A 25,790-nucleotide genomic window follows, 5' to 3' on the forward strand; every position below is an offset into this window, starting at 1 on the left:
ATTCGTACAGCGGGCGGTAAATTTTTTCAATGTGGACAGTCTAAGGTTACCATTATGAGAATGAGAAATGCAGCCCTTCGAAGTGAAGGACAAAAATATCGAATTAACAGCCCCACACACGGATTGACGCCGACCACGTGACTCTCAGCATAATTATTTCGAGGTGGCGATGATTGAAACGGCGCATTTCGTCTAAAAGCCGGGACATGCATTTCGCTCGTGTACGTGCACATGAGAAAATGCGTGGAAAGAAATGTAAAGAGAATGAAAACGCCACAAAGTATACCACTTTCCAAACTACTCTCTTTAAAAAGCCCCTTTTCTTGCGAGTAGATATGCACGCCGCAATTTAAATGCCTGCCCGTTGGATGCAATTATATTTCCTTATTTATTACTAATTTGATCCAGTTCCGTTTTTATTTTGCAAACGACACGTCGACCATAAATTAACTTAATTTGTTTAGAATGGAAATAAAATGTTAGAAACTAAGGAAGTTATGAAAGAAACACATTAGTTTATCGTTTGTAAGAAGAAAAACACATTGACTGGCAAATATTTTTTGGTGATTTTGGAGTGGGTCCAAAGTGAAACTTGTATATTGGGCGTGACGAAACCGGCCCCAAATGTTTTGACTTTTGCCTTTTGAGCCAGCCACCGTGCAAAACTGCCCAAACAACAACAACTGACATTTTTTCTACCTGTCCAGTGAATGGAGAAGGTCCAGATCCGCCATCCGATCTGTCCGTTTCCTTCAAAACAGTTATGCGTGCCTCAACTTCCTGCGCCCGAGTCACAATTTATGAGTTTTATGAACGATTTATGGCGCCTCAATTGTCCCCGTGACATCTCTATAAAGACGTCGCAAAATGTTTATAGTAAATTGTTTTATTGCTTGGCTAAGTTGTTTGAAATTTATTGTCGGAGTTAATATACGGCCCGCATGGTACAACTCGTTAAACGAATGGATAAGGTCCACGGAAAAAAATGCCGGAGTTACTTACTTTATTGGCAGGAGATGCGGACCTGTAAAAGGTACAATGTGTTAATATTGTAGGCATGACATTAAGGCTCATAAACTTTCTACAACAAGAATAGAAGAGTTTTTTTTTAATAACTTAAATTGGTATCATTTTTATGTGTTTAGGGTATCCCAAATTGGTTGATTTTGGCGGCGATTTCAAGACCACTTACAAAATTGACTTAAGTGTCTAGAGCTCAATTTGTTTGATCTGAAAATATATACGAAATCTGACATTTGGCAGAATAAAAAAGTTAGTAGTTAATAATTTTTGTTTCATTTTTTATCAAATAGTAATTTTTTAGACAAAACAAATGCTTGTAGAAAGTTTTTTTACGTAGTGTTAAATACTTTTTTAATAAAAAATTGTTAATTTATATAATATATGAAATATTACATAATATAATGTAATAAATTTCATATATGTAAATAGTCTTGTTTATGTCACAAAGAGAATTTAATTGCTAATTTATTTTATTTATTTAAAAGCAAATTTTATATTCACTGTTCTCAAAATAGGTATACAAATATTGATTTTCAAACAAATTATCAGTGTTTAACATGTCAATAATAATACTTTTGTCAAATATAATAAATGGTAAACTGGTAAAAAAATAATATTTTCAATATGTTTCATGAAAGACAATACTAATTATTTCGAAATTTATCAGAAATGTGGTTATATCTTTTTTATTTTATATTTTTAGATAGTTTTTACTCAACTGTTCAGAGCTCATATGTAAGGAAAAGTGACTGATTTAATTGCTAATTTATTTTATTTGTGTTTTTAAAACAAATTTTATATTCACGAGACTCAAAATTTTGTCATAATTATTGATTTTTAAATAAATTATCAATGATAAGATAATATTATTAGTAAAAATACTTTTTTGGAATATAATATTTGATTACTTATGGAAAAAATAATATTTTCCCAATGTTTCTTAGACTATAATATTAAATATCTCGAAATTTATCAGAATTACATATTTTAACTAAAGTTAATTTAATTTATCGCAAATGTTATATTTTTGGAATACCTGATATTTTACAAACAAATTCAATAGTAATTCTTTAATAAAAATGATATAATTTTATAATTAATTTTTTTTGTGGTAAATTTCATAATAGTTATCCGACATTCATGATGTAAAAAGAGAATTGGATTTAATTGCTAATTTATTTTATTTATTTTTAAAAATAATATTTTTCGTATGTTTTATAAACAACAATAATATCAAAAATATATTAATGTTTTAACTAAATTAATTTAATATATCTCAAATTATATATTATTGAAATTTTACAAATAGGTTCAAGAATGGTTCATTTTAAATAAATAAATGGACTCATTTTATCTTGAAATTTTTTTGATGTATCATGTAACTCTAAAGAGTTTTTACAATTTAACAAATTATCATATCAGTTTTAGCAGATATTGCAGAAACGGTCAGAAACAACAATGATCAAAGCTTAAGTTTTTCACGGTCTGGTCCGGAAACACTCGCAATAGTCAACATCAACCAATTTGGGACACCCCGTGAATCAGTTACTACAAACAAAAAAACTCATTGCCAACACAAAGTATATTTTAAGCCCCGTAACGAATGGTGCAACACAAATGTTTACCCTGTTGCTATTGAAAATTGAGGAAGGGGCGCATACATCTCTCATCGACGTCGAGGACCACCATACAAGTCGCCAGAAAAGGACTCGAGTAATAAATTCGTCAGAGCCGTGTCAAAATATATATTGGTGAGTCGCGGGGGGTTAAAACTGTTTGGGTGGCTGAGGGTGCCTTTGCGGAACATATGGTCGTTGCATTGTTTCGCATTATCTGTGTGACAATTGCGTTGGCCGGCCGTCGTAATAAACGTGTCCAGATCGGAGTAAAAACGACTGGAAGTGATCTTAATACGCGGACACCCACAACACCATGATTACCGTAAACGTTTTCCTGACGCCATGCCGCAATTTAGATCGCAATCGGCCCGTTTGTTTGTTTTAGACAATAAATTCTGGAATTATGCGAACCGGGCGATCGTTTCTATTAGAATTAGTTATGCGTTCCGCCTTCGGCGTCGGTTTCACCCAGCAATTCACGTGCAAAACAGTTTTAAACGGAACATGAATTTGTTAACAAAATTAACTATTTTAAATTGATCAGCTCCTTCTAATTATTAAATAAGTTGAGTTGTTCGGATGCGAGGTCATGGCTCGTCGAAAAACTCCGGTACAAACACATGAATAATTCAAAGTCCATGATTTATTCTGTGACAATTGCGATGATTTATCCTTGCCATCCAAGACCCGGCCGAGGAATCTGCAACATCCATACACATGAGCGTCGCAGATTCCGATAATTACAAAGCAAATTGAAAAAGTTTACTGCCTTGTGTCAATAAATTAAAACGTCGAGATTTATGTAGTTGTTCGGTTAATAAGCCGACGCTTTGGGTTTAATAGGATATTTTATTAGGTGCGTTAATGTGAGTTACCGTGTCATGCAATCAACCCATAAATCATTAAAATAATAAACCTAGGCTAATTGTTATTTTTCATGCATTATTTACGACGACGCCATGTTCCGTTTACGGAAAATCCTGTTGTTCTGCTACCATAACATCCGGTATCATCAGCTAGACCTCCTATCAGATACTCTCAGCTGGAGAAACAGCATCAAAGATCCATAAAATTGAAATGTCTCGTTCATTAGCAGCCATCTAAAGATCTCAGGTGTAATAGTGGCCAGAGAAGTGGCTCGTTACTATTTATTGTTAAATATTTTATTTAAAATAATAACACCATATTCTTTCTACAATTATTATTATTATTAAATAGAACACATTTAAAAAATATATATTTATTAAATAATTTTTACATGACATGACATGATTCAACGAGATATTGGCAGTGGTCATTTGAAATTAAATTCCACGACTCTTCAATTAATAACCACAATTTATCTCAATTTGATGGTTTTTTGTGTTTTAATAGAGCTGGTCAATCGAAAAGCTCAACATTTTTAACAACTTTGAACCCATGTTTCGATAATGTACAAATAATAAAACACGATGAAAAAAAATTTAAATTGTTTTTAACATTTAATTTAAAAATAGTGTTCTTTATTGTATTTCAGAATAAAACTATACGTATAACTTTTTTATTTTAATTTTAAAATTAGAAACAATATTTTTTATAATTTTAACTTATTTGTTTCTTCCTGCGTGATTGAAAAATAACAATAAAGATAATAATTGTCTACATTAAACAAATTTTTATTGCTCACATAAAAAACAAATTATTACCTTGCTATTATAGTTGTTACATTTATTTTTTATCTTCGATATAAAGTTAAACATTTACAGTTAAAATTAATGACTACAAAAACAATTTAGTTAAAAAATTAAACTATTATCTACCAATTATTAATTAAATGGTATAAAATAAAATATTTATACATAAAAACAATAAAATGCAATGTAAATAAATAATGATATTTTAGAATAAAATATTTTTTTATTTTCTCAAACTATTGCATATTTTAATGATTTTTTAATTGTTTGTGACTAAAATAGCCTAAGATAATTAAATAATATATTAAAAATCACGAATTTTATCTCTTATAATTATCTATTATAATTATTTTTTACACTTTTTTTTTAATAGAGATTTCATGTCATTCCATAAATTTTCAAATGATTTTAGATCCACACTTTGAGCTGGCCAATTGAGAAGCTCAACAAGATTATCTTTTAACCAATTTTAAACAACTTGGAACCGATGTTTCGAATAATTATCATGAAAAAAATGCATATAATTGGTAAATTATTGTTAGAAAATGTTTCCATTATATCTTTTATGATATCACTACATAAATCGGTCCATTTTATCAATAATTTTCTGTAATGGACCCATACCAAGGCAAGAAAGGGGTCCCCAAACCATAATAAACTTTAATATGGAGGACGACAGACGTACTGTTTACCATCTGGATTGGATTTAACACTCCAAAATAATCATCCCCAAAATTCTGGAGGATAGTTGATATATTTTGTGCAAACTTTAGCCTTTCTTTTGTGATATCAGTAGAAACTGAAATAAATCTTTACAACTTTTGTTCATTTAGTCACATCTGAATGTTCTTCTAGACACACTGATATTGTTCGAGTCAATTAATTCATTTATTTATCTAAAAAACAAGAAAAGATTGATTTATTTATTTTTTCTATTTGTCTATTTATTAACATATTTTCCATTGAGTTTACTGTAAACTCAGATATTTCAAGTTAATTATTATTTTCATCTTCTTTGGAATGTAATGTGAAAGGGTGAGTGTTTAATAATATATATCCTACCAATAATAAATTCTTACTATTAAGAGTATGTATTGTAGAATAGTACCATAAAAGGTAAATATATTTATATGTGCAATTTCTATGTCCAATCAAATCAAAAGCAAAAAAAACTATAGAATATTGAAATATATTTTTTATACTGACGGGATAATATTTGAATTAAATCAAAAAGGATTTTGAAATATCCTACAAAATATTTAATTTTAAATTTATGCTACTTCCCTGACCACCTCTGTACTTTATAAAATCTTCATCATTATTGTAAATAAACCGTTAACTCTCCAGCTTATTTATTGCAAGCTGAATCAATCAGAATTCCACCCAGTCCACACTTACAGATAATCCAGAAGATTTTGTATCCACTACTTAACACTAATGTAAATAACATGCAAATCGTTGCGATAAAACATTGTGCATTGATATGAAAATGGATATTAAAATGTTGTACGAAGACCACCAACTCGTTTCCGAGATAAAACATCAGAATCCATTAACTTTATGAAATTCAGCATGGTTCGTGGAAAAAACAACACAAACACGACCAACTGGTGTCAGTGGTGTGAGAAATGTAATCGGAATGCGAGTTATAATTTACGTTTAAACATCAGATTAATTGTTTACGTTAAGGTTTTCTTTTAAACCTTGAGGATGCTTAAATCATGTCTCCTCAGAAACAAAAAATACCCCGTAATTTCTATTATTTCGATTCAACGAGGTTATTATAAACTTCACACCGACCACTTTTGTGATGCGCCAAGCACTCGAAAACCCTTAGGGGAACAAAACTTTTACTGTCCGACGACTAATTCCATTGTCCTAAAAAGCAAGAGTCACCGTGTTTTTTTTTTTATTTTATTTAAACATGTACCAAAATGGTACATAGACAATAAATAGTGATACTCATCAGTTATACCTTTCTTGTGTACCAGAATCACTTATTTATCATCTAATACCATTGTTAGAAAAACTGTGTTAACACTCCCAAAACGCATTGTATTTTGTAAAAAATCGCGGTCTGATATCCATCTCATATCTAGTAAAACGATTTTTTCATACGAAGAAAGTTTTAGACGTGATAGAGAAACTTGATCCAGGTGAATTCCAATTTGCGTCCGCCTCTGGCACCGCATTGATTAAATCTAATTGAGAGCGAGTGGCACGTAAATTACATGTGTGCTAATGTGTAGAGAAAAACAATAAATTATGAAATTGCCAACATTCAATTATAACCGAATTAGAAACTTTTGAATATTATAATGCTTGTTTAATTGTTTGTGACTGATATGTCTATCTTATAATGATGGGCGTGTCTGTGTTAATTAAATTTGTTTTGCTTTCATAAAAGAACACAAATTGTTATCCACGTATAATAATTATTTACGTTTAGCTTGAATATAAAGTTAAATATTTACACGTAAAAATAATAAAAAACATAGGAAACATTTTAATTACTAAATTAAACCTTCTTAGAAAAATGTAATAATGCATAATATTCCGTGTATATTAAAAATTTATTTGCATTGTTAAACCAATAAATAAAAAACATTAATTACATACCAATTATTAAATAAAAGATGAATTTACGTTTAGCTCCTTGATAAAATTAACTATATATTTATATATGAAAATAATAAAATACAGGTTGAACAAATATGTAAACGGTTTTTAGCATTTAATTTAAATATATAATCATATTTTACATTATTAAGATAAAAGATGTTTAACGTTTTTATTTTAATTTCTCTAATCTAATTGATTTATTCTGTGGGATTAAAAACAATGATGGGTGCGTTTCTGTGTTAAACAAATTTTCTTTGTTTACATAAAAAAAAATATTATTATTATTTAGTTTACTTTTACCTTAGATATGAAATTAAATATTTACAAGTAGAAATATTAAACCATTAAACATAAGGAAACATTTTAGTTATAAAATTTAGATAAACGGAATAAAAATAAAATGATTATTCTATGAAATATATAAATTATATTTATTTGCCATGTCAAACCAATAAATAAAAAAACAATGACTATTACAGAAAAATTAATAATTAAAAGATGCTTCCGGATAAAATAAAATATATATTTTATCTACAATTAATAAAACACGATAAAAAATGTTAAATTGTTTTTAACATTTAATTTAAAAATATTGTTCTTTATTGTATTTCAGAATAAAACACGGATATCTTTTGTATTTTAATTTTAAAATTAGAAACTATATTTTTTATAATTTTAACTTATTTGTTTATTCCTGCGTGATTGAAAAATAACAATAAAGATAATGATTTTCTACATTAAACAAATTTTTATTGCTCACATAAAAAACAAATTATTACTTTACTGTTATAGTTGTTACATTTATTTCTTACCTTCGATATAAAGTTTAATATTTACAGTTAAAAATAATTAATAAAAAAACAATATGGTTAATAAATTAAACTATTATCTACCAATTATTAATTAAATGATGCTGGTATTAAATAAAATATTTATACGTAAAAACAATAAAAAGCAATGTAAATAAATAATATTTTAGAATAAAACATTTTTTATATTCTCAATAGGTAATTAAATTATAATCCAATTAGAAACGTTTGAATATTTTAATGATTTTTTAATTGTTTGTGACTAAAATAACGGGCTTTTCTAATAATAATTAAATAATATATTAAAAATCATGAGTTTTATCTTATAATTATCTATTATAATTATTTTTTACACTTTGAATATAAATTATAAATTTAAATATTTACACTAATAACTAACTAACACAAAATGCCTTTAATTATAAAATAAAATATATATGAAAAAAAACTGTAAAATAACCATATTTGTTTGTCAGGATTAATAAAATATATAGAGTGTTCCAAAAGTAAAGTAAAATATCCGAAAGGGTACGGAAAAAATGAACCAAATTCTTAAAAATATGAGATTACTCTTGAAACATTCTGTATCAAGTATGTAAAATAGCAAATATAATTAAAATTTTTTGAATAGTATTTGTTATTAAATAAAAAAATATATATTCAAATATATAAATATAAAAAATATATGAAATATCAAAGTTAAATTTGTTTTTTAGGATAAACAAATAGTCAAAAATCAATCTATTATCTATCAATTACTAATAAGTAAATAAATAAAATTAATTTTTTGATTTATGGTTTAAAAATATTATGCTGTGCTGTACAAAACAGTTGTTTACTCAGTAACAACTTGCTTCTTGTGGTAAACGTACATTGTAACCAAATTGCATGCAAAATTCTCTCAAACATTATGAAATCCTGAACGAGGCAATTTAAATTCTGAACTAGTTCCAATTTTAATTGATGGCCGTCTTCACGACAACATTCGCAACAATTTAATTCCGATATTTATGCGAAACAATTTATAATAAAGTAAATATATGGAATTTGTTCAAGGAGCCCACAGTATAAATTTCCATACATTATAGAGATATAATCGTAAAAGTTGATAACGCGTAAGATACTCATATCCAATGTTATGACGGCTGTATAACTCAACATTATGCGATCGAATATAAAATTCCGTGCGCCGACTCTGTAATAATAAGTTTATTAAATAAGACAGTCCGCTGTAAATAAACACGGGCGGCCGTAAAAACGATACGATTTTGATTGCCGGGGCATTTCTGCACAAACCCGTACCGGGGATAATAAATGCCTCGAATTAAGCGTAAAACGTTCGAACCATCAACGTTTAAATGTTTTCTTCTCGCCTAATTATGCATTTTTTATATGACACACACGATTAACCTAATTGATCGAGTTTTTCGAAACGAATTAAGAACGTTTTAAAATCGGAGAAAGCAGTCCGATTTAATTCGTCGCAAACAAAAAAACTGCCCATCTATCTGCTTGGAAGTGTTTTGACTTTTTGCGCACGTAATTAGTAATTTCACGATTAATAATCGAGTTTTACATACAATGTAGGCCTAGTTGAGAATGAACAGTCGTTGGACACGAACACATGTACTGCGGTGACACAAATTGCACAAGAATTGTTCAAAAATTTTTCACGCCCACATTTAGTGCACATACGTGTCGGGTTGAAATCTTAAAAGAGTTCCACAGGATATGAATAAGCGATTTTACAATAACACAATTCAGATCGGTTTGCCGGCGAAATATTGTATTACAGATAGTAAGGTAAGAACAGGCCAGACAAAACAAAGGCGGTGGGTGCACACACACACGTTCACAATTAGTCGACTGTGTTGCTTTAAAAAGTCAAACCATTAGTGTCGGCAATAATTAGATTTATTAATGTGCGAGAGCCAAACGGGTATGTCGCTCCGCATGGGTCCAAAGGCAATGGGGATAAGACTATCTGGGTAATATCTATGGAAGATGGTTACAGATTTATGGGCCGCATTTTTCCACCGAGCTGGAAATCTAAGAGATTAAAAAGTGGCGATAATGAATTGAATATTAATCAAAAGTTATGAACGGCCTGAAGATAAGCTGGGAGATTAAACTCTGACTTTTTAATATAACTTTGACAAGAAAGTGTTGTTATTTGGTTTCTTAGTGATGAATATTCGGTCACATTTTTAATGTGTTGATGTTAGGCCATTAATCAGGGCTTTGAATAAAATATGTATAAGAAGCAAATTCGTACAATTTTCTTGTTCCACTTCAAGCAAAGTCGAAATGAACCGAAGCTATCTGCAACATCAATGATGATTTTGACCCAGGAGCCACTAACAAACGTACAGTAGGATGGTGGTTCCAAAAATTCCACGACTGGGACAAAAACCTTGAAGATGATGAGCACAGTAGGCGATTATCTGATGTTAACAACGACAAACTGGGGATTTTAGTTGAAATCAATTTGCGCTCTACTATTCAAGGACTTGCTGCTGAATTAGACGTAATATTTCCAACCACTTAAAGTAGATTAGAAAGACCAAAATGCTCTATAAATGGGTGCCACACAAATTCACAAAAACCGCTGTTAATGAGTTTTTTCTAGTCTTTTTTTATGCATTATGATCGAGCTTTGTCATATTTGGATTGTCACTGATGATCAGAAGTAGATATTATACGTCAATCTGTGATTTTCAATACAATGGTTGGGCTTCAATCAGGCTCTTAAACACTTTCCATTACAGCATCCATTACAACAGACATTGCAGAAGTTGAACGAAGTGGAGTACGAAAGTTTACCTTACACACCATACACACCAAACCTTTCGCCAACTGATTATCACTATTTCAAACATTTCGACAACTTACAAAAATCAAAATGATGCACAAAAGACCTTGAACGATTTCGCCGTTTCCAGAATCCCAAAGATTCATTCCATTGATATAAATAAACTTGTTCCCCGTTGGCAAAAAAGTATTGTTTCAAATGGTTCTTATTTAGATTAACAAAATTTTGTTTAGGCTGAGATTTGTGCATTTTATATTGAAGATTAAAAACGCAATAACTTTTTTGTCAACCAAATATTTTATCAGACAATCAAGACTAAAAATGTGTTTCGTTTCGTACCACAAATGAGCACCTGAGAAAATGTATTTGCACTTTCATAATCCACCGTTTATCGTCACTCCATCTCGGCGAATAATTGGAGAAAATATTTGAAAGTCCGTTTTAATTGCAAACATCTCGCTAATTAAACAATTACAACGGATCCTGACCTGTGCCGTGGCGATTTGCCGTGTAGAAAATTAATAAACCCCACAAAGAAAACGTTTTTTCCACATTGCTCGACTGGAAGCCCGGTTATGTTGTCGTGTTAAGCAGCCAGTCAGGCCGTAATTTATAACGTACGAAATATGTGTATAAATATGTCTGCATAATAACTCGGGACTTAGCAGAAAACGACTGCCACCCGTAGAGTCGCAAAGAAATTTATTTAAAAAAAAAAATATATTAAGAAGCACAAAGTGAACGTCGAATTTTTTAACGTAACCTGTTACAAAAACCATAAATTTTGAATAATCACTCGGGCGCGTATGCTAATGGTTTTTTACTAACAGATCCACTAGTCTGATTTATTCTGGCGGCATTTAAGAGATGCCGCCTTCACATCGCATAAGTTTCAAATCCGTTTTGTAATTTGTACATATATTTGGTTTATGATAATTTTTATGTGATTGTTGCTACAAAATGGGAACGAATAAAGACTTAAGCGGTCCGAGATTACATCTATGTATGAATTTGCATTTCGACTCAGCGAGCTTTATATTCATATTTGGTAACGACAATTATGAAAGTCAATTTGTTTCCTTATTGGTCAGTCCAAGAATGTTATTTTCCTTATCTGAACAAAAAGAAACCTATATAATTAGTTTTTATAAGTCACACAACATTAATTTAATTAATCTTCTTAGGAAAAAAAAAACAAGAAAGTTTTAGTGATATTTGACATTATAAAAATTTAAATGAAGTTTTTTATTAACATAAATATAAGGTAACAGTTTCAGTGAAAATTCTTTCATTCATTGTCTTCATTATTTGTATTGAAATGTGGGTTTACTGATAATTATCGTTGATCAAATAATTATTACAATATTTCAACCTTAATAGTTATCTAATCACAAAATGAAAAGATATGTTCCAGTCTCAACATTTTTCTCAAAAATTTGTAAAATTATTCACAAATACCCATTTGACTGAACTTTGTAAAAATTGGCAAACTGTATCCAATTTTGTGGATAACAGTTGGAAGAACTTGAAATATTGTTACTCATTTAGAAAACATATTTAATTATTACGACTATAATATAGTAATAGTTTCGTTATTAATTGGACTAAATATAACAGAATAATAAATACAAATTTGTCTTATTTCATTCAATATCTTTTTAAGGCACATAAAATAAAAATTTTGAATACATAAAAAATTAATTAACAATCATTAAATTATAAAAACAATAAAAAATGTGCTTTAATTGCATTTTTTACCAAAATCTGTATAATTATAGATAGATAAATATTTGTTTGATTATTTTCAAAATTTAATTTGATCTTGAGAATAAAATTTAATCATTATATTTTTACTAAATTTATATAATATTTTTATGTAATGTCATTAAGACTTCTTCATTCTTTACTTATAATCTGTAAGTAAATGTTTCTAATTTTATCCATCACTGTTAACTGTTGAGAAACCTCCATCATATACTGTTATTCATTTTGAAAAAAAAACTTATAATTACTTATTTATAGAATTTTATATTTTTAACTATTATGTCTATAATATTGTTTTAATTATTGTTATTTAAAATAGAAAATAGTTTTTATTATTAATTAGACTAAATATGACAAAATAATAAAAATAAATTAAGAGTTGTTTGTATCTTTACATCTTATTCTATTTTAGATTTTTTAAAATATATAAAAAAAAGTTTAATTTAAGAATACCATATCTTAAGAATTAAATTTATTCATTATATTTTTACTAAATTTATATAATTATGTTTATATAATCTCATTAAGACTTCTTCATTCTCTACTTGTAATCTGCCAATAATCTGTTTCTAATTTTGTCTTTCGTAGTGTTAACTTTTGAGAAAGCTCCATGAAGTACCGTTATTCATTTAAAAAAAAAACTATAATTATTTATCTGTAGAATTTAATATTGTTAATTAATATCTTCATAATATTGTTTCTTTTTGTTGTTTTTTAATAATAGTTTGTTTCCGTTATTAATGAGAAGTATAAACTGTAACAAACTGTAAACAAAGACAATTTAAGAGCTTTTTATATAGTTGTATCTATATAAGAAAAAACTTATAATTATAAGAATAATTTCAGTATATAAAACTCTTACTAAGACTTCGTTTCTTAGTAGTAATCTATTAGTAATCTGTTTCTAAGTTTGATGATAACAACTTGGTGAAGAGTACAGTTATTCATTTAAAAAACTCTATAATTATTTGTTATCTATTTATTATCTCTTCTTAGTTTTTCATGTTTATAATTTTGTTTTTGTTGTTTTTTAGTAATAAATCGTTTTCTTTATTAATGAGATTGTGAATATAATTGGCAATAAAAAATTAAGTGTTACTTAATAAATTTTATTTTATACCTTCTTTATCTATTCAACATCTTTTTAAAATATGCAAAATAATAGTTTAGAATATGTTAAAAATTTATAATTAACTAAATAATTATAAAAATTTCATTAAAAATCGAAACATGTTTAGTAAATATTGCACATTTACACAAATGAAGTGTAAAGCTAAAAGCCTTGAGACACAATTCAATTTCGCCGGATGCACTAAGAACAGCAGGAGCTGCAGCAACATCGTCTTACGAGCATTAAGTATTGGCAAACACCATCAGATGTGTCGTTGGTTCGGGTAACGTCCTCGTGTGTAAAATACGAGAAAAATTAATCTTGCACTTGCACAACGGCTAAAAAACCAGAAACGACATGCAAAACTAAATGCAAATGCCGGAGAGATTTATGCGAAACATTTGAATGTTGTCTCGGTATCAGGGTAGGCTTGGAAATATTGTTTATTACCGTGATATACGAGCGGTGTCTCCTGCTTTCCGATATTTATACGTGCCGAGGTGGAGGTTTATTATTTCTTGATATACGATCGAATTCGATTATTACGCGGCGAATATGGCAGACGCCCTGTTGAGCCGAATGTTAAACAAGCAGTTATTAAGAGTCGTATAAACCATTAAGTATCGAAATGTAACGTTAATTTGTTGTAACAAATCTCTACGCTCATTCGTCATCTTAACGTGCGGAAACCGTGAAATTGACGTGAAACGCTTTTTGCATTGCCGTGAAATATACCAGGCCTGTGTAGCACAACACGTGGAAATGAGAGCGATACCTACAAATTGTGTGGGACTGGGACTCGGTGTTGGCTGGAGCCGTAACAGTCATTTCTGTCGGGACTTACGAGCTCCGCTGTCTCGTTATGGCGAGGACGCGATCAACTTTCCGAGTTATTCAGCACAGAGGCGGACATGCTAACTGACAATGAGAACAATCCTGCGACGGTGTTGCCGGACAAGTTATTGGACTAGGAAGTGTCATTTGTAATTGTTTCTAAATAATAGACTATATAGATCTGCTTCTTTTTCCTATAACTGGTCCTGTAACTTGTGAACAAACATAAATAACTTTACTCACTTCTGCAGCTTTAAATGTTTGAAATGTTGAAAGAAGACAAAGGAGTTATTTCATTTTATTCAGTTAGGGAATTACGTCATACGGAAAGTGTCAACTGATATTTTCTTTGAAAGTGGACTATATAGACCAGATTCTTTTTCTTTAGAAACAACATGTGCAGTGTCTTCGACTCGAAATTTGGGAGAATTTGGACCAAAATGAAATTCGAACCTAGATTTTGAATATGAATAGAACATGTGAGGCTCTCATTCGTAGTAGGGGTGGAAATACCCAATATTAAGTTCAAATTTTTATTTTTTATAAACTTCAAATTTTGTTAATTTTTATTTTTTTTTAGAAAAACAATATTTCTTAAGATACTTTAGTAACGATTATAAATAAAAACCTATTTTTATAAATATACAAAACGTTTACTTTTCCTGTTTTAAGAAAATAATAATAATCAATTATCATGCAATTTTGATTTTCCAATAACTTACTACACAGATGAGCTTCTTTTACCAATATCTTTTGTTTGTTTCCAAATAATAAACATTATGACTTTCTCTTGTTTTTTGGAAAAGAAACTTAAGGGATTATTTCATGGCGTTTTATTAAAAATGTAAGCACTCATGAAAAAGTCAAGATTAAATTTATGAACCAGTTAATATAATTATGGAAATATATTATGCAGATGTGACAATTTTTTGCTTGTTTCCAAATAACTATACAGACAATATAGATGAGCTTCTTTTGCCAATATCTATAGAATTAAAACATGAGCTCAGATATATTGTACTCTTTACTCCTGTAGCCTTAGATGTTTTTAAAGAAGACTTTGGGGTTATTACATGACGTTTTATTAAAAACTTAAGCAATAACGAAAAAGCCAATATGAAATTTATGAACCCATTAACATAATTATGGAAGTATTTCATGCAGGAAGTGGAATATTTCGAAGGAACAAATCCCCGTAAAATTAAAAGGCATTTCCTTATTTATGCCCCCATAAAATGGTACTTCAGGAAGTGTTTGTAGGAAGCCGTAATTCCACCAATGAAGACTATTTCCATCGAAAATATTACACGGGCACCGTTGAATTGCTCGCACGCTCTGAACACGTTCTAATTATACGCCGAGAATTACAACTGTATTTTGACAAATGGGGAGGTCATTTCTGTGACTCGGCTTTGATGATCTTAAAAGCTTTCGGTGCTCATGGTAATTGGAGTCATAACTTCTAATCTTGAATATGACCATACGACAAGACAATCTAATCATGCGCTTCCATCAATTTATTTCTAGTACATATCGATTTGGTGAAGATCAAATAGACCATCTGTACACTCATTAATTATAGTCCCGCCGACATTTCCATTTATTAGATTACCAATTGTAGTGGAAACGTCACAGTCTCAATTTTCGATTAGGATATCGAAAACATCGTCTAATTAGCGACAAACCCTTTCAAATTTTAATGAGACCTGTTCTTACACGTCGCCGCCGAACGCCACTCGGACCGGCATGGGGGCGAGAGAAATGGGCGTACCTCGTAACAGACGGGTTAATTAATTATTGTTGGTTTTCAACTACAGAATTAATTGAACCGAAATTTAATTTAATTATGAGCCCCGGTTATAAGTCGGCGCTAATTAATAAATATTGTGTGGTGTTGCAGGAAGTGACGCCGTCGAAGGCATTGTTATTTTGTTTCAATTAATTTTGCGCGACGCGCTTTAATGCAAAACACAAGCGCGAAACGCCAAGTGCTAATTAAATTTTCCGGATCGTACGCCAGTGTGAAGGGTTAATGCAATTCTTTTCGGGTTTGGAAGTTTATCGAATTGCAAAGCTCATTTCAGCGTTACCGCAACCGGCAAATCCAATTTGTTGAATGTTTTCGCGACGGATAAAGGATTTGTATTTTTGAAGTTGTAAATTAAAAATATCCTGGAAGGGATTTGGGAAGAAAGAAACTGTTCATTAACTCACCGTGTCTGACATTGACGGTAAAAATTAATAATTGATAATATGACTTAATTAAAAGGGTGTTAAAAGCTACCCTTTTCCACCCTCATTATCCTTCGACATGATTAACGATTTTACAACTTGGAAGTCAAAATTGTTGAATATTTCACTAGTTCTATACATTTTTGGACAATAAATCTAAAAATCACACTTACATTTTTATTTATAGAAGCAATAATGAATTTTTGAAATATTTTTTACAATTTCAAATTTGCTCCCACATTTTATATATATATAGTATAACTCATGAATCTAATTTACCGATTTAGTCAAACAAGAATTCAAATTAGATAAAATAACATTCTACAACTTTTATTGGTATTATTTTAGATTGATCCAGTAGTTCAAATGTCAAAGATTTTAATAAACCGATGCTGAAAATTCACCTATTATTGTGTGGAAGTAATAAAAATCACAAAGGTAAATAGAGTTTGAATTTTTTTACGTATAAATGATACCTTAACGAAAAAATACGATACTGAAAATGAAAAATTATGAAATTACGATTTTTATAGTGGTAAACCAAGTTTTTGATGGTTTTTACTCCTTTTATTGAGTCTATTGAAATTAATTTTATATTTCAAAACATAATTGTAATATAACATTTTTTGTCTATTATTTGTAAAAAACGTAATACCTTCATTCAAAATATACGAAAAACTTTAAAGAAAATTTAGGGAAACTTCTAACAACTGAAACGAAAGCCAACCTAGAGGAAAAAGAATTTGTTGAAATTAGTTAGTGGAGACCTTGCTTTTCGATCTCAAACACCAATCCAAAATTGTGGTGAATCAACCCTATAGAAAGAAAAAAATTAAATGTGATTTTTGTGTGTACCAAAAATGAATGAAAGGCTGTAAACCAGTGATTTTAATATTGTGGAAAATTAAAAACTTCAAGACAAGTATAAGAAAAACAAAACACTCAATTCGTCGACTCACTGCGTCTGACAGCGAGTTATAAAATTAATAACTGTTATTATGACTTAATTAAATAGGTGCCAAAGCAGACGTTTTCCACCCCCGTTTACGAACAAAAAAAAAATATATATGAAAACACTTTTTACGAAAGCACGAAGCCGATAATTAAAAGCCAGTAAATTACCACCAGAACTGGAAGATCCTTTGAGATGATTAACGATTTTATGGGGTAAAAACACAAGACATAAATTACACACGCTGGTGGGAACATGTGCGACCGCTGACTACAAAAACGCACACATGACACCATATCAAGTCAAAAATTTTAATGATCGGAGCAAATGTCGCTTAATTAATTTATGTTTATGATTTTTTTACGACGGCCCATTGCGTTTAAAAAAAAATATATCAGTGTGACCAACGATTGTAATAATGGATTCATTATGCACCCGGATCGTAAAGTGATCAACGAGGAACAAGTTTTTGTTTACACAGCAATTAATACATAACAGGCAATTGATACAGATTACGATTTATTATTAGGCTCGTATCATAACAAATGACGTTTATGGGATTTTAATTTTCAAGAACAATATTGGTTCAATCTTAGGTCAAGAATGTGTTCATTTACAGTCAAGCTCAAAATGGATATCCCCATGTTTCAATTTTCTTAGAACGTGGTGGACTTTACTTCAGCAAATTTTGTTAATGTGAATTATTAAAATAATATTAATTTAAGAATGTTGTTTTACACCATCTTCTAAAAATTAATATAGTTGAATCATGATTTGACACAAAAAAATCGATTTATTAAATAAAATACAAACATTATCGGACAAAATTAGAGCGACTTTCTTTTAGTTTAAATATTAAACAATATATACTGATTTTTATTTCCAATAATAAAACACACATATATAATTATGTTATTTTTTGATGAAACACGTCACGTTTACGATGACTTAAAAACAATAAATCCAGAAAATTCACTATTTTTAGCGACAAAATTAAAGCGACTCTTCATAAAAAAGTAAATTCGACAAAAATGGGCTAATATTTAATATTTCGTCCAGTATCACTTATTGGGTGTAATATCCTCATATCTTTTTGACATAAACGACACTAGATTGGAAATTATTTACTCGTTTATATTGTTCCAAACATTTTTGATTTGTTCAAACAAATTTGCTTTATTTGTGATGCAATTTGCTCTAATCTTCTTATACATAATCTCCCACAACCATTCTTTAACAAACTTGACAGTGTGTTTGAGGTCATTGTCATGCTGAAATATAAATTTTAACAGAATTTCCCACTCACAACAGGGTAGCATGACATAATCCATTTTGCCTTCTGTTTTGTAAATCGGGCCCATACCGTACGCGGAAAAACAACCTTACCATAACATTGTCTTAATAGTTGTTGTAACACATTTTGAATGAATTTTAGGACGATGAACAAACAAAAAGGGTCCTCCATCACTTCCGAAAATATAAAACTTTGTTTCGTTAGAAAACAGTAGTTTTTCCAATCTCTTGTTGTCCAGTTCCAATGCCTATGAGCAAAAAGCAGCCTTGCTTCTCGATTCTTTTTTGAAAGACAGGTTTTTTTTGCTGGACGTCTTCCTGGCAGTCCTGCCTCCACTAACTGACGCTGAATTGTCCTCGGACTAATTGATTTATCTCCTAAATCTCTGAAAATTTGAGTTGTGACTTGGATTATTTCTAATAAGCATTTTTATGCGACAATCTAATGCTCAGGAAGTTTTTCTCCTTCGTCCACCTCGTTTTCGATTCTTCACTTTTCCATGAATTCAAAACATTTCAATTGTTTTTGATATCATTTGTTTTTGATACTAGAAACTGTTCTCATTTTTATGCGACAATCTAATGCTCAGGAAGTTCTTCTCTTTCGTCCACCTCGTTTTTGATTCTTCACCCTTCCATGAATTCAAAACCTTTCAATTGTTTTTGATATCATTTGTTTTTGATACTAGAAACTGTTCGCTTATAAATACACCTGAAAAATACTCGAGTCGCTCTAATTTTATCGAAAATATTATTTTGGTTGTTAGAAATGATTGAATAAAAACAGTTTCTTTCCTACTATACATGAAAAATATGTGTGATACATAAATGAGCTAAGAGAAATAAAGTATCAGACATAAATAAATGTTTTATAATTTAATTTTTAAACATTGTATTTAATATTTAATACAATAATATCACAACTTTGTTGATTATTGTTTCTTTCACTCCGTACCTTATGTGAATAGACTATAGGTTAAAATTCAAGTAGTACAGTTCATATTATTAATACATTTTAGTAAGCTGCCATAATTATAAGCACCGCTACAAATACAATGACCCGGACAATTAAATTTTGGCAACGTTACTAAGAAAAGCACAAAAATTACGTACATAAACCTAAATGCGGTCGTACAAACTTTTATTATTGGATTAGCGACGTAAAAAAGACAGTCCAAATACCGGTTGTGGCGTTTCGCAAAACTTTACGGTCACGATTTGCTTATTTTGGCAATATATTTATTTACAACGCACTAACCTGTCACTGGACTCCAAACTTTACGCCTTTTAATGCCACCATAAACACTATAAATAATCGAAAATTTGCATGCAGATCACCGCTAATCCGCTCCGGTTTTACTGGACGAGATAATCTCGTGCACATTTACGTTTCGTGTTTATTAAAACTGTGCCATTTTATGACTGTAAACTACGTCTAAAACCTCCGCACCAGGAATGTCCAGAACAAGAGAAACAGGAAGAAATCGCATCGACGATGGCAAAAAGTCGTTCCTCAGCGAACGCGGAAGCACGGGTACGAATAACCAGTGATATTTTGATATAGGGCCTCGTCATTAATTTGTCATCGCCGTCTTAAGCGTGCGAAGCGCAGAACAAGTCGCAAGCATAATTCATTTCCATTTATAAGTGTCAAAGGTTAATGAATTCTTCGATTGTTGACCTCGGCGTCGCATAAACTATTTGTGTTTCTCAGAAATGTGCGTAGAGCCGTTTTACAAGACAGTGTTGTTTTATTAATGGATTGCCCCCAGTTAAAATTTATGATGTTCCGAGTGTTTTTCTGCGGACGGATTTGAAATTGAAATTAACGGATATACATTATTTATGGTTGGGATTTTAAAGGCTATGATAATTTTCTTGGTTCATATCTGGATTGAGGAAACGTAATTAAAATTTTACATCTAACGTTGAGGAAAGTTGATGTCTTTATATGCTAATACAATGTTTTATAGACCATAAAGTTTCGACAGGGCTACAAATTTTCACAAAATTAATTTAAACAAAGTTACCGTTCTGATAATTGAATACACCTGTTTAGATCGATAAGCGTCTCCTTCGGCTGTGAAATGTGTGAAAATTCCGAAAGTGCTCGTAAATCCAATTAATTATTTAAAACTGGTCTACAAGACACTGTTCAGTTTGGATGTGTGGATGTTAGAATAATAATCGGGATATCGGATACATTAATCGACCATAAAATATGTTCCGCTTTCTACGTTTTACATGTATCAGAAATTCAAGTGAAAAACTGATTTACAATTTTCATGGTGTTTAAAAGTCCACTTACCAAACAAGGTCAGGCCAATATCTAATCTGAAACAATATAACATTGTTAATCAACTGCAGAACGTGCTAACCTAGAATTCCAACTATGTTTGACCAACGCAAAAAATCCTACGATAAATTCATCTAATTTTCACAGCACATAAAGATGTAATTAACACAAAGCGCAAGGTTTAAAATTTTGGCAGCTGTATCAAAGCCAACATTGAGCAAGAGTACACCTTATAATTAATTGAATCACCACACAACAAACAAATTATTTAAACGAAATTAAAAACATCAAAAGGTGTGCCAAACGACTGGCAGTTCTCGACCCAATTAACTCAATAACTCACAAATTTTAGTGGACCAGAAATCAAACAAAACAGCTTGCCAAAACCCAATAAGTGAATAGCATCATACTTTCTTGCAGTCATTTCTATTATTACAGCTGACCCAGCTCCCCAAGAAGTAACCATATAAATATCAGCATTGTTTTATTTTGCGCCATCCAAAACAAACAGACGTTTATTAGCATGAAGCTTGTTTAAATAAATTAAAATCAATAAACGCCCCACACACCGTACATACCAACATCGAAATTATGTCGTTTGCTTTTATTGTATGGAAATAAAAGTGATTTGCCGGACCTGTTAACTTGTTGATGAAACAAACAGAACGGTGGAACAATAAGAGTGCCACGGCATTAACAACGTGAATTATGCTCAAGGGGGCGACGCTTTCCTGCCCCCATTCGCCCTCCCGAATATTATAAATGGAAAATTATGCATTGCAGTGGGATTGATTGCACAGTGGCGACTTATTGTTTGCTCGGCATTGTGTCGCCGGGATCTTCGCCAAAACTGGAGGCGTGAATATGTTAAATAACGCCTGATGCGGTGCAAACAAAACGACTTCCGACGGTAATTTTAAAGTACACACCACTACAACTGGCTAGGCTTTTGCATAAAGCACTTTTAATACGAGGGGATCACGTAGGATAAAATACAAACAAGGCATTCCATCCAATTTTGGTGCACGGAAAGTTCGAGGACAATACGATTTTTACGATTGACTAACAATTGACGGACAGATACCGGCGGCGATTAAAGTAAATTATGGAGGAGTTTAAAAAATAATAAATCATACGGCGTTCGCACGACACCTTTCACATTGCACCGCTTTCACTCGAAAGCCTTTTGAATATAAATGATGCTGCCGTATTGAAAATTTACATGCACCTACACCCACTCTGCTAAGAAAAAATGTTCAAGTGTGTTAATTTCCATCTGATTGTATCTGGCAGAGATAAATCGTTGGTTATTAAATTGAATGTCTATCACCAATCACCAAGAGATATACTGCAAAACATAAAATCTGTTGATGAGGTCTTTTTAATTATTATTCCTACCTGTATTTTCAGTCATCAAATACAGCAGGAGAGACAGAATTAGAACATTTAATGAGAGTCGCAACTCATCGTTTAAGTAATAGAAAATGGAAATGGTATCACTTCAGTTAATGTAGAAATATCAATTTAAATTCCTTTTACACATTAATTATGTTTCCCTATTAAATAAATATTATAGATATGACAGAGATAAATCGGATAATATCTATCACTAATCACCAAAACATATACTGGAAACTATAAAATAGGGGGTAATTTTTTAATGAGTAAAGTTTTTTATTTGAAAAAAAGCTAACAGTAAAAGAACATCACGTGGTCGGGATATGATGATTACGTGAGGAGGTATGATGACCACGTGATCGAGATATGGTGATCACGTGATCGGGGTATGATGACCACGTGATCGGGGTATTATAATCACCTGATTGGGGTATGATGATTACGTGATTGGGATATGGTGATCACGTGATCAGGGTATGATGGACACGTGATTGGAATAGGGTGATCACGAGACACGTATACGGTGATTACGTGATTGAAATACGGTGATCACGTGATCGGGGTGGGGTAATCACGTGATTGGTATATGCTGATCACGTGATTGGGGTACGATGATCATGTAATCGCAGTATATTGATCACGTGACCTGGATATAGTGATCTCGTGACCGGAATGGGATGATCACGTGATTGGGGTATGGTGATCACGTGATCGGGATGTAAGAATTTATTTGATTTTTTATTATTTTTCTTGATTTTTACAATTTAACCCAATTCTTTAATGAATTGTGTACTTTTTTTAATTTTCGTTGAACAAAGTTATAGCAACTTTTTTTTATTATTTTAGTAGTATTTCAATGGCGATTTATTGATTACACTCTTGCGCAAAATTATGTATGTCACTAAATGCAATAAGCTATGACTTTTATAACTGGCAGATATGTGGTGATCTAAAAGTAATAGGGCTGGATATAGTGATCTCGTGACCGGAATGGGATGATCACGTGATTGAGGTATGGTGATCACGTGATCGGGATATAAGAATTTATTTGATTTTTTATTATTTGCTTGATTTTTACCATATTTAACTAAAAACAACTTACAACTTTTACCATTGCTACCAAATTTGCCAAAAAATTATGTAAAATTTAAAAAATTGTAAAAACTTTGTTAATTATAAATATATTAAACATAAATAATATTAAAAGATGAAGATGTATAATGTAATTAGATGTGTAATGTAATTATACATCTTAATATATTTATAATTAAAAAGTTTTTACGATTTTTTAAATTCTACATAATTTTTTGGCAAATTTTGTAGCAATAGTAAAAATTGTACTAATTCTATATTAATACAAAATTTTTTCTCGAGCAATAAAATACCACTTGTTAAAGTGAGCCTGCACTTCGCCACAACGGTGTTTCGGGCACTTTATGGGTTAATTTCTACCCAAAAGTAAAAATTTTTGGCTCAAGGAATAACCAGTTTTTTTATTTCTGAAATAGGGGGGTATAGCTAGACCCCACACTGAATTTCAGCTTATTCTATAAGGTCATTCATTCCACCATTCCAACTTGCATTTTTAAACGTGAAGCCCAGCAGGAGAAACAGAATAAAGTTAATCCAATGAACGTCACGTCCCACCGCAATAAAGAAGCGGAAAATGGAAATGGTATCACTTCAGCTAATGCACAAATTACAATTTAAATTCCACTCATAAATAAATTTTTAATTGACCTGAATATTCTCTCCGGAGACGGGGATGAGCCGAGCCACCGCATCCGAGATGAAAAAGCTGCGACAAAACGGGGAACAAAGCGAAGGAAAGCGTGATCCGCGAACGGGAACAAAAGCATCCAGGACAATGACAATGCAAAAGGGTGACCTTCGCCAGATGTCGCCAACTTAACGGGTTTTAATTGTCCCCGACTAATTCACTCGCTTTATTACCTAGCACAGTGATAATTATAATTAAAGAAGTAACCCGCTCGTACACTTAATAAACCGGGATGTTTCTTGTGTAAACTTAAAGGAAGTTGGATCGTTGTATTGGGAGCGTGTTCAACAGTGGGTCTACACGTGTTCCGTTATGAACTTTTGCACTTAACTGGTGACAAGAATGGAGACATCTCGGTGGGAAATTTATCGGCCGTGTCACCGTAAACTGTAACCTCAAATAAATAAACATTTAGCGTTCGCAACTTTTACGGCGAGTAATTTTTGAAAATGGAAGTGGAAAACTTCAACGGCGTAAATCCGCGGGGACATAAATCCTTTGTATCCGTCTGAATGGGTGGAGCATCACTGGGAATTTAAAGGCAGGCTAGGAATCCGATGCCATTTCTTTTTTCCAGTTAGTTGGAAAACTCATTTGTCTGCCAGAGTGTATGCTTAAGCCACACTATGACTCAGTCGGGTTGCTCGTTTGTTTTCAACTGGAATTATATATTTTTTAGTCGGGCATATGGACGAATAAATAATCGGGACAGACTAAACAAAATAGCATGTGGAAGATTGTTTGCGCAGTAAATCGATATGGCGAACGGGGGGAATAGTTTTGCAGAAATCATTAGGAAGCAGTAATTAAGATGAACAGTTCGCTGCCTGTTTACAACCTCTTGACTCGATTTGTTCTGCATAAATTTGAGCGATTGGATAAACATGTAAAGCGATATAATCAGATCTGGTAACAAGATAAAGTGCAATGTTTTGTACAAGCCACTTATTAAATAGTAACTACATACTTGAATAGGATTTCAGTATGTAGTTTTTATTATTTTTCTGTTATTGTTTTGTAGCTGGTCAATTTAATCCAATTCTTTAATGAATTGTATACCTTTTTTAATTTTCGTTGTACAAAGTTATAGTAACTTTTTTTATTATTTTAGTGGTATTTCAATGGCGATTCATTGATTTCACTAGTTTTGCAGTCCTAATTTCTTAACATTTTTTTGTTTCATTATGGCAAGACTGTCACTGTATGTCACTGATTCTAAATGCAATATGCTATGATTTTTATAACTGGCAGATATGTGGTGATCTAAAAGTAATAGGGCTGTTACTTCAAAGCTTACTGCTTCAAAGAGGATTTACTAAGTATTGCTTTTCTGTGTCTTTGGGACAGTAGAGTAACACAAAGCCATTACAAAGTACAAAACTAGCCTCAGAGAGTTCAATTTATTCCAGGCCAAGCTAACGTGATATATTCTTCACGTTCCCGTTGAACTAAATAAAATTAAATTGGCAGTTACAGAGACTGCCGATAGAAGTAAAAACTTACAAGTTTTAGTATTAAAATTTAAAATTTTGGTTATCTAGTTATCACATCTATTGACACTCCGAGCAACAA

The 25,790-nt window shown here is 31.0% G+C and overlaps 1 long non-coding RNA gene across 2 annotated transcripts in view; it reads right to left on the reverse strand.

Moving 5' to 3' along the window:
* LOC109600447 (uncharacterized) overlaps window positions 1-25,790 on the reverse strand; it is a 108,623-nt gene that overhangs the window by 16,375 nt on the left and 66,458 nt on the right. For both annotated transcript variants that reach the window (XR_007547321.1, XR_007547322.1), the window contains 2 exons: window positions 21,053-21,078; window positions 1,003-1,024 (listed from right to left, as the gene is read on the reverse strand). This is a non-coding gene — a long non-coding RNA (uncharacterized LOC109600447). The remainder of the gene's footprint in view (window positions 1-1,002; window positions 1,025-21,052; window positions 21,079-25,790) is intronic.

The sequence above is a fragment of the Aethina tumida genome, chromosome 2, assembly GCF_024364675.1.
Source record: "Aethina tumida isolate Nest 87 chromosome 2, icAetTumi1.1, whole genome shotgun sequence".
NCBI classification, from domain to species: domain Eukaryota; kingdom Metazoa; phylum Arthropoda; class Insecta; order Coleoptera; family Nitidulidae; genus Aethina; species Aethina tumida.